The sequence below is a fragment of the Bactrocera tryoni genome, unplaced genomic scaffold (genome assembly GCF_016617805.1).
Source record: "Bactrocera tryoni isolate S06 unplaced genomic scaffold, CSIRO_BtryS06_freeze2 scaffold_25, whole genome shotgun sequence".
In the NCBI taxonomy this organism is placed as follows: domain Eukaryota; kingdom Metazoa; phylum Arthropoda; class Insecta; order Diptera; family Tephritidae; genus Bactrocera; species Bactrocera tryoni.
Window position 1 is genome coordinate 18,313,638 of NW_024395977.1, and position 6,822 is coordinate 18,320,459.

Below are 6,822 nucleotides of genomic sequence, written 5' to 3' on the forward strand. Positions count from 1 at the left end.
TGCCAAAAACGCAACCAAAAACACAACGCCCAATCCTGTCCCAAATATTGCTCACTTAGAGAAGCTTTTTCGGGACTTCCTGTCCACCGTCTTCAGGAACTAACCGTGGCCTGATAATCCTAAACTGGAACGCCAACGGGCTTTGCACTTCCAAAAGGATCGAACTGATCCAGCTAATGAAGACAAATCCATTGATGTCGTTTGCATCACCGAAACTCCAAAAAATCCCTTTATATCCCGAACTTCACAATCTACAGAAACGACCGCCCAGATTCCAAAGGGGGCGGTGTCGCCATCTGTGTGAAGAACTCTATCCACCACCTAGCTGCCAACACTGGCCCCTCAACACTCGAGGCTGTAGGAATTGATGTATTTCTCAATTCACACAGGCACAGGATCATCACTCTCTATATCCCTCCTGACAAAAGCCCTCTCAACATTTCATCCCTCTTCAACTCCTCCACCCCTACCATTATCGCAGGCGATTTCAATTCTAAATATAGGATTTGGAATCGTTCTATGAATAATACTAATGGATTAACCCTTTGGAGAATGTTTCTCCAACACAACATCGAAGCTCCCTCCGAACCGACCTACCACCCTACAAATCCCAGGTTCCAAGCAAGCACCCTGGACTTATTCCTCACAAAAAACGTGACCCTCAACAGAGATCCCTGGACTCTCCCGGAGCTCAGTTCAGACCACTCCCCGGTCTACCTGGAGCTCGCGAATCGCCCTCAACTTTCCCCTCGGTTAAAAACCAAAACCGATTTCCTCCACCTGAAATTCTTGTTGGAAACTTCCGCTTTCACTTGCACCCAAATCAACTCCATAGCTGATCTTGATAAGGCGGTCGCAAGTCTAACGGAGGAAATCCAAAGCTCAATAACCTCAGCCACCTCCTCAATAGAAGCTACCACAAACCCAAATAATCTTCCCCTACGTATCCGAGCACTCATCGCCAGGAAAAACAAAATCCGCAAACTCTGGCAAAAGCACAGACTCCCCCCGCTACGCCAAACTTTAAATTCCACTCAAAGGGAATTAAAGGTTCTCCTCCTCCAAAGAAGTTCTGAAGACTTCAACTCCTACATCGCTGAAGCCGAACAGCACCCTAAAAGTTGCTGGAAGGTAATCAGATCCTTAAGAAATCGTAAACTTCACCTCCCCGCCCTAATTAAAGACGGGATCTCTTATCCACAAGACAAGGACAAAGCCAACGTCTTTGCTCAATCCCTAAAAAACCAATGCTCCCCCTTTCCAAGCCTCCAAAAATTCTCTTCTTTTCACGAAGAAGTGTCAGCAACTGTCCGGAGCACAACCTTCCAGACGGTCGAGTTTTAGCCCACCTCCCGCAAAGAAGTCTCCGAGGCTATCCGCTCCCTCAAAAACCGGAAAGCTCCAGGCCACGACAGTATCGGTAACGGCGTCTTGAAAATCTTACCGCGGAAACACCTTGTTGCCATAAACAACATCATAAACGCGATGATGCGCTTCCAATATTTTCCCCCGGCCTGGAAAGCCGCCACAGTCGTCTTTCTTCCCAAACAGGGAAAACCTCTAAGCGATCCGGCAAACCATCGCCCCATCAGCCTACTCTGCACCCTCAGCAAAGTAGCCGAAAGCATAATTCTTTCCCGACTGGAGAAATTTGTTTCGGAAAAGAAAATTCTTCCCGACTTCCAACATGGGTTTCGAAAGCAACACGGCACCGCACACCACCTTCTGCGGGTCTCCGAATTTGTCGCTAACAACCTCAACAAAGGAAAACACATCCCTATGCTCCTGCTTGACTGTAAACAAGCATTCGATCGGGTCTGGCATGATGGGCTTATTTACAAGCTTATAAAACTAAATTTCCCACAATACCTCATTGGCTTAGTTAAATCCTTCTTGTCTGACCGGCAAATCACTGCTAGTGTGAATGGTGAGCTCTCCGAAGCTCACCCGATCACGGCGGGAGTTCCTCAGGGTCCAAACTCTCCCCAGTGCTGTTCAACATTTATTGTTACGACATCCCAGCCGAGGAGAAAATCCTCACAGCACAATATGCGGATGATGTCGCCTTCTTGTACGCCTCCCGTACAATTAACTTCAGCACATCCGCCCTCAATAAATTCATCCCCACCGTCCTCGACTGGTACTAGTTGGGGAGATTCGACATCAACACAACCAAATCAGAGGCAATATTCTTTTCACGGAGGAAACGCATTCCACCAAAAATCTTCGTAAATAGGTTCCCCATCAAACGGAGCCCTTCCGCGAAATACCTCGGTGTTGTTTTCGACAGGCGGCTAACCTGGACGAAACAAATCTCAGCAGTTCGAGGTAAAGCCAATGGCGCCTTCGGCGCATTAAAACCCTTTTTCACCAATAAAAAGGTTTCACAAAGCACCAAAAAGCGAGCTTTTAATGCCATCATTAGAAGCATCTGCTCCTACGCCATCCCTATTTGGGGCTCTGCCTCACCCAGACAACTGTCCAGGCTTCAATCCACATACATGCCTCTACTCAGATCAGCCCTTAGTTTCCCGTGGTATGTTAGAAACACACAGATCCTAGTGGAAACAAATCTCCCTTCCATTCAATCGGCAGCTATTTCTTACGCTGCAAATCTCCGGGCGTCAGTTGCATCCCACGCAAACCCCAGCATCAACTGTCTTGCCACTCTCAGGTGCAAGAAAACCGACCGTTTCAGAAGGCCATGTATCCTGACAAATCCTTCCGCTCCCACCTAACCAAAACCTCGAGCTTCGCTTATTAGCGTCAGATTCTTTTGAGGGCCACCACCGCTCGCAACTGAATCTTCCTCCTTCTCCGCAATTTATCTTCTAGGTTCATAACCATATGGTTGGCAACCAGTGTGGGGGGTTTTAGTCGGTAGGCGCATCAAGCGAATCCGACACTACCCGCCAGGGTGTCTTTAGAAGATTTCCCCCCCCACATCTCTTAAAAAAAAAAACAAAAAACGTTGCATTTGTATTGCGCACAAAACTGGGCCCAAGTAATCTTTTTATTTTTCTTTGCAGTTTTTCAATAAATTTAAATAAGTTTCTTAATAAATTTAAATAAGTTTTTAATAAATTTAAATAAATTTAAGTAAATTTGCATGTTTTTATTTATATTTAATTATCAATAAATTATTTTTTAAATTATTTGCCCTAGTTGTCCATTTTATTTTCTCATGCATTTCAGTAGATTTTTGTATAGAAATTTGACCGGCGTAGAAGCAAAATGCGAAACAATCATACATATATTATGTCGTTTGCACATTTGTCTGTATGTTTGCGAAAGCAAATGTTCTACAAAAGCATATTTCTATACTTAAACAAAATTATTTGAACCATCGTATATTTCTTACATGCATAACCAAACCATACTTAAGACAACGCCAAGAAAGTGTCAATAGCGGTGTTGGTGGTAAGCATATTGTGACGTGAACGCAGGTTCGAATCTCGACGGACTTAGTTTTTAATTTTTTCATTTTAACATCGTAATACTATACTAATAAATACTTTTCTTACTAATATAAATTAAATGTATCACAGCAATATACCTAATATACATATACATAATATTGCTGTGATAAATTTAATTTCTATTAGTACGAAAAATATTTATTAGTATAGTATACGATGTTAAAAGGCATACATCTTTCTATCCTATCTTGTGTATCTGCACATGATCATATGAATGTATGTATACGCATGTGCGCGTTCAGAAATTCAAAGAATTCGCACAAAAAGAAGAGAGACGAAAGAAATAAAGTCACATAAAATAGTTGAGGATTCGCAAAAATTAAAGCCAAACGAAAGAAAAATAATGTGCAAGCATACATAAGCGTACTGTACTTATTGACCGCATTATTTTTGCGTAAAACCTTGGAATTTATTCATTAAAATCACCACTCAGAAGTCGTTTTATCCGTTGTAAGCGAGCGATTTTCGAAAAAACATCAATTCTAATATGCCACAACACAATATTAGAAATGAAGTTCATAAACCTCACGCTGTCAGATAAAACGCTGTACCTCGTCATCGCGGGTCCATTTCCAAAAAATTTAAATGAAGACTAACTACAGAAATGATCCTGTAAAGTATAGCCTTAATTTTTCAACGGCTAACGCAGAGTATTTCAACCAAAATATACGCAAAATAGTTGAGAATTCGCAGAAATGAAAGACAAACGAAAGAAAAAGAAGCATAACTTCAATAATGCACAAGCATACAAACATACATATGCGCAGCAGCAGCAAGGAAAGAGGTAACAATCGGCGATCCATTGTATATTTCTTTCATGCATAAAAAACCATAATTAGGACAACGCAATTCAAGTGTCAATGGTGGTGTTGGTGGTAAGCGCTTGGAAAGCTACGACGAGCACGTAGGTTCGAATCCCAACAGAATTTATTTTTAACTGAATATGTCACCAAACAAAAATTGAAACATTGTTCTACAAAAACAACAACAGCATAAGCATGGCAACATTGTGTTGTTGGTAGAAAAGCCGAGCTGTGTCGAAAGAAAAGAACAAACGATCGCCGATTGTCACCGCTTCGCTTGCTGCTCGAACATCTTCGCAGACAAGGTTGCGTAGATTCATATTGAGCAAGGTTGCGCAACCTGAATCTATCGCAACCTTTATTTAAAAAAAAATTGGAAAAAGTGTTCGACAATTGATCAAGTTGGCCACTTCGATTAATTCTATAGTATATCATATAATATATGAATCTATCGCAACCTTTATTTAAAAAAAAATTGGAAAAAGTGTTCGACAATTGATCAAGTTGGCCACTTCGATTAATTCTATAGTATATCATATAATTCTCAGTTAAGAATGATTTTGATATAATTAGGAGGAGATACAGAGAATAAACTAAAACTCAGACCCCCCGGAGCTTTGCATCAAGCGCGATGGTTGGCGAGAACGATCTTTTCTATAAAAATATGTTTACTTCAATCGCAACAGAAAATTACTGTAAAGAACGAAAATGCTCTACAAGATGTTTGCTTTTTTGTTGTCACCTTGTATACCAAACCATGGCTCGAATTAAAGCACCTAACCAAGACTTGTGTTTTTTGAAAGCTCTAAAAGAATATGAAAAAGTAGAAGCGACAAGTTCCAAGGCATCCATAACCAAGTTTGTTCATCATTTAAGTTGATTCCAAAACCAAGACAAAAATGATTAATAATTCAAACAGAGACGAAAGTTTAGATTACGCCAAACGCTATGTTCCATTGAAGAAAGAAATTACGCAAAATTTGTTAAGTAAGCCTAGTATTTTCTTGTTTCTCTTTTCAAAGTTTCGTGGCTTAGTTTTTGCTTATTTAATATGTTTTTTCTTTCTTTCAAATATGATGACGCTGAGTGATTTTGTGACTCAAAGAAGCAAACAATTTCTAACTCGACTGCAGATCGACGACAGTTTTCTTCGGGAAGATGTATCTTGTTGGGATAACAATACTCCTTTTTTGGAAGCTAGAAGACAAATAAGTCGTTAAATTAATGCAAGATTTTAATGGACTTATCACGGCTGAAGAAGAGCAAAAACAGTTTTTGTTGCGTTGTGTTCAGGAACGTAGAAATCTTTATCCAGACTGTAAAAAAACTACACTAAATAGAACCTGCCCTAATTATTATTATTATAATTTGTGTTTAATAAAACTTTTCTCGAAACACACTTTTTAAACTGGCGGATATGATTCCGGTCGAACAACTCAACCAATTCGCTTAATTTTTTTTAAGTGTTCACAAAACGCCTAGCTATAAACCCTACCAGATTCATTAGTTTTTTTATAATTTATTAACAATGTTATGACAAAACTTGTTTAAAAAAACATGGAAAGAAATTAAAAAAAAAAAATTAATTACTTTTTTATTTATCAACATTATTTCATGATTCTGGTAGGCACGATAACCATTCACGTATGTTTTAAGAATAAATTGGGTTTTTGTGTTTCAGATGATCCAGACATGAGAAATAGTGTCCGCCAGTGAAAAAACTCATCTCATTGACCCAGCTATTTATCCGACAGATGTCATCAAAATCTTCGGAAAAAATTTGTTTATACACTCCACGATAAACCTTATGATATGTGAAAAGAGCCTTATTGTAGAATAACAATTTCTATAAAAAAAAATGTCAAAAAAACAGCCCAGATTACCCTACCGACCCCTTAAAAACTCATGGAGATGACGTGGCATACTTTCTACAAGATTTTTGCATACAGAAACTTCTATTTGGCTCCATTCTTCTTCCACGGCTTTCTTCAACACTGATTTTGCCTTAATGTTCCCTTTAGACAGTCCTTTTTTACGTTATGCCCAGAAGCTCTCTATGGGATTTATGTCGGGGATTGAGCAGGTGTAGAAAGTACTTGTTGGCAATTGTAGAGCAACCAACTTTTAGCATCCCAGGATTTATTGCTTCCGGTCGTTGTCTTAGTAAAACATAAAATAATCACAGATCAGAAGTTTCTTCACGCTGATATGAACATTGGCTTTCAAAATATCTATATATCCTTTACCATCTAGCACTCCGTCTACAAAATGCAGTTTTTCAACTCCATCGCCCGACATACAACCGCAAATCATAGGTGAGCCACCCTTGAATTTCACTGTTTTTTTATGTTTTTCTCATACAGTTCTTTGCCAGACATTCTCCATACGAAACGCTTGCCGTCCGATCCAAATATTCTGATTTTGGTTTTGTCAGTGAAAAGAAGTAAAATAACTGCGATTCACAAAACCTCCATGAATAAATCTTTAAAAACAAGTTAACTTACGTCAAAAAGAAAAGTCTTTATTAGATATTTCAGAGT

At 39.4% G+C, this 6,822-nt stretch overlaps 1 pseudogene; it reads right to left on the reverse strand.

Annotated features, from left to right (window-relative positions):
- Positions 1–3,903: 3,903 nt before the first annotated feature.
- LOC120781015 lies at positions 3,904–4,106 on the reverse strand (annotated as a pseudogene).
- Between the last annotated feature and the right edge of the window lie 2,716 nt (positions 4,107–6,822).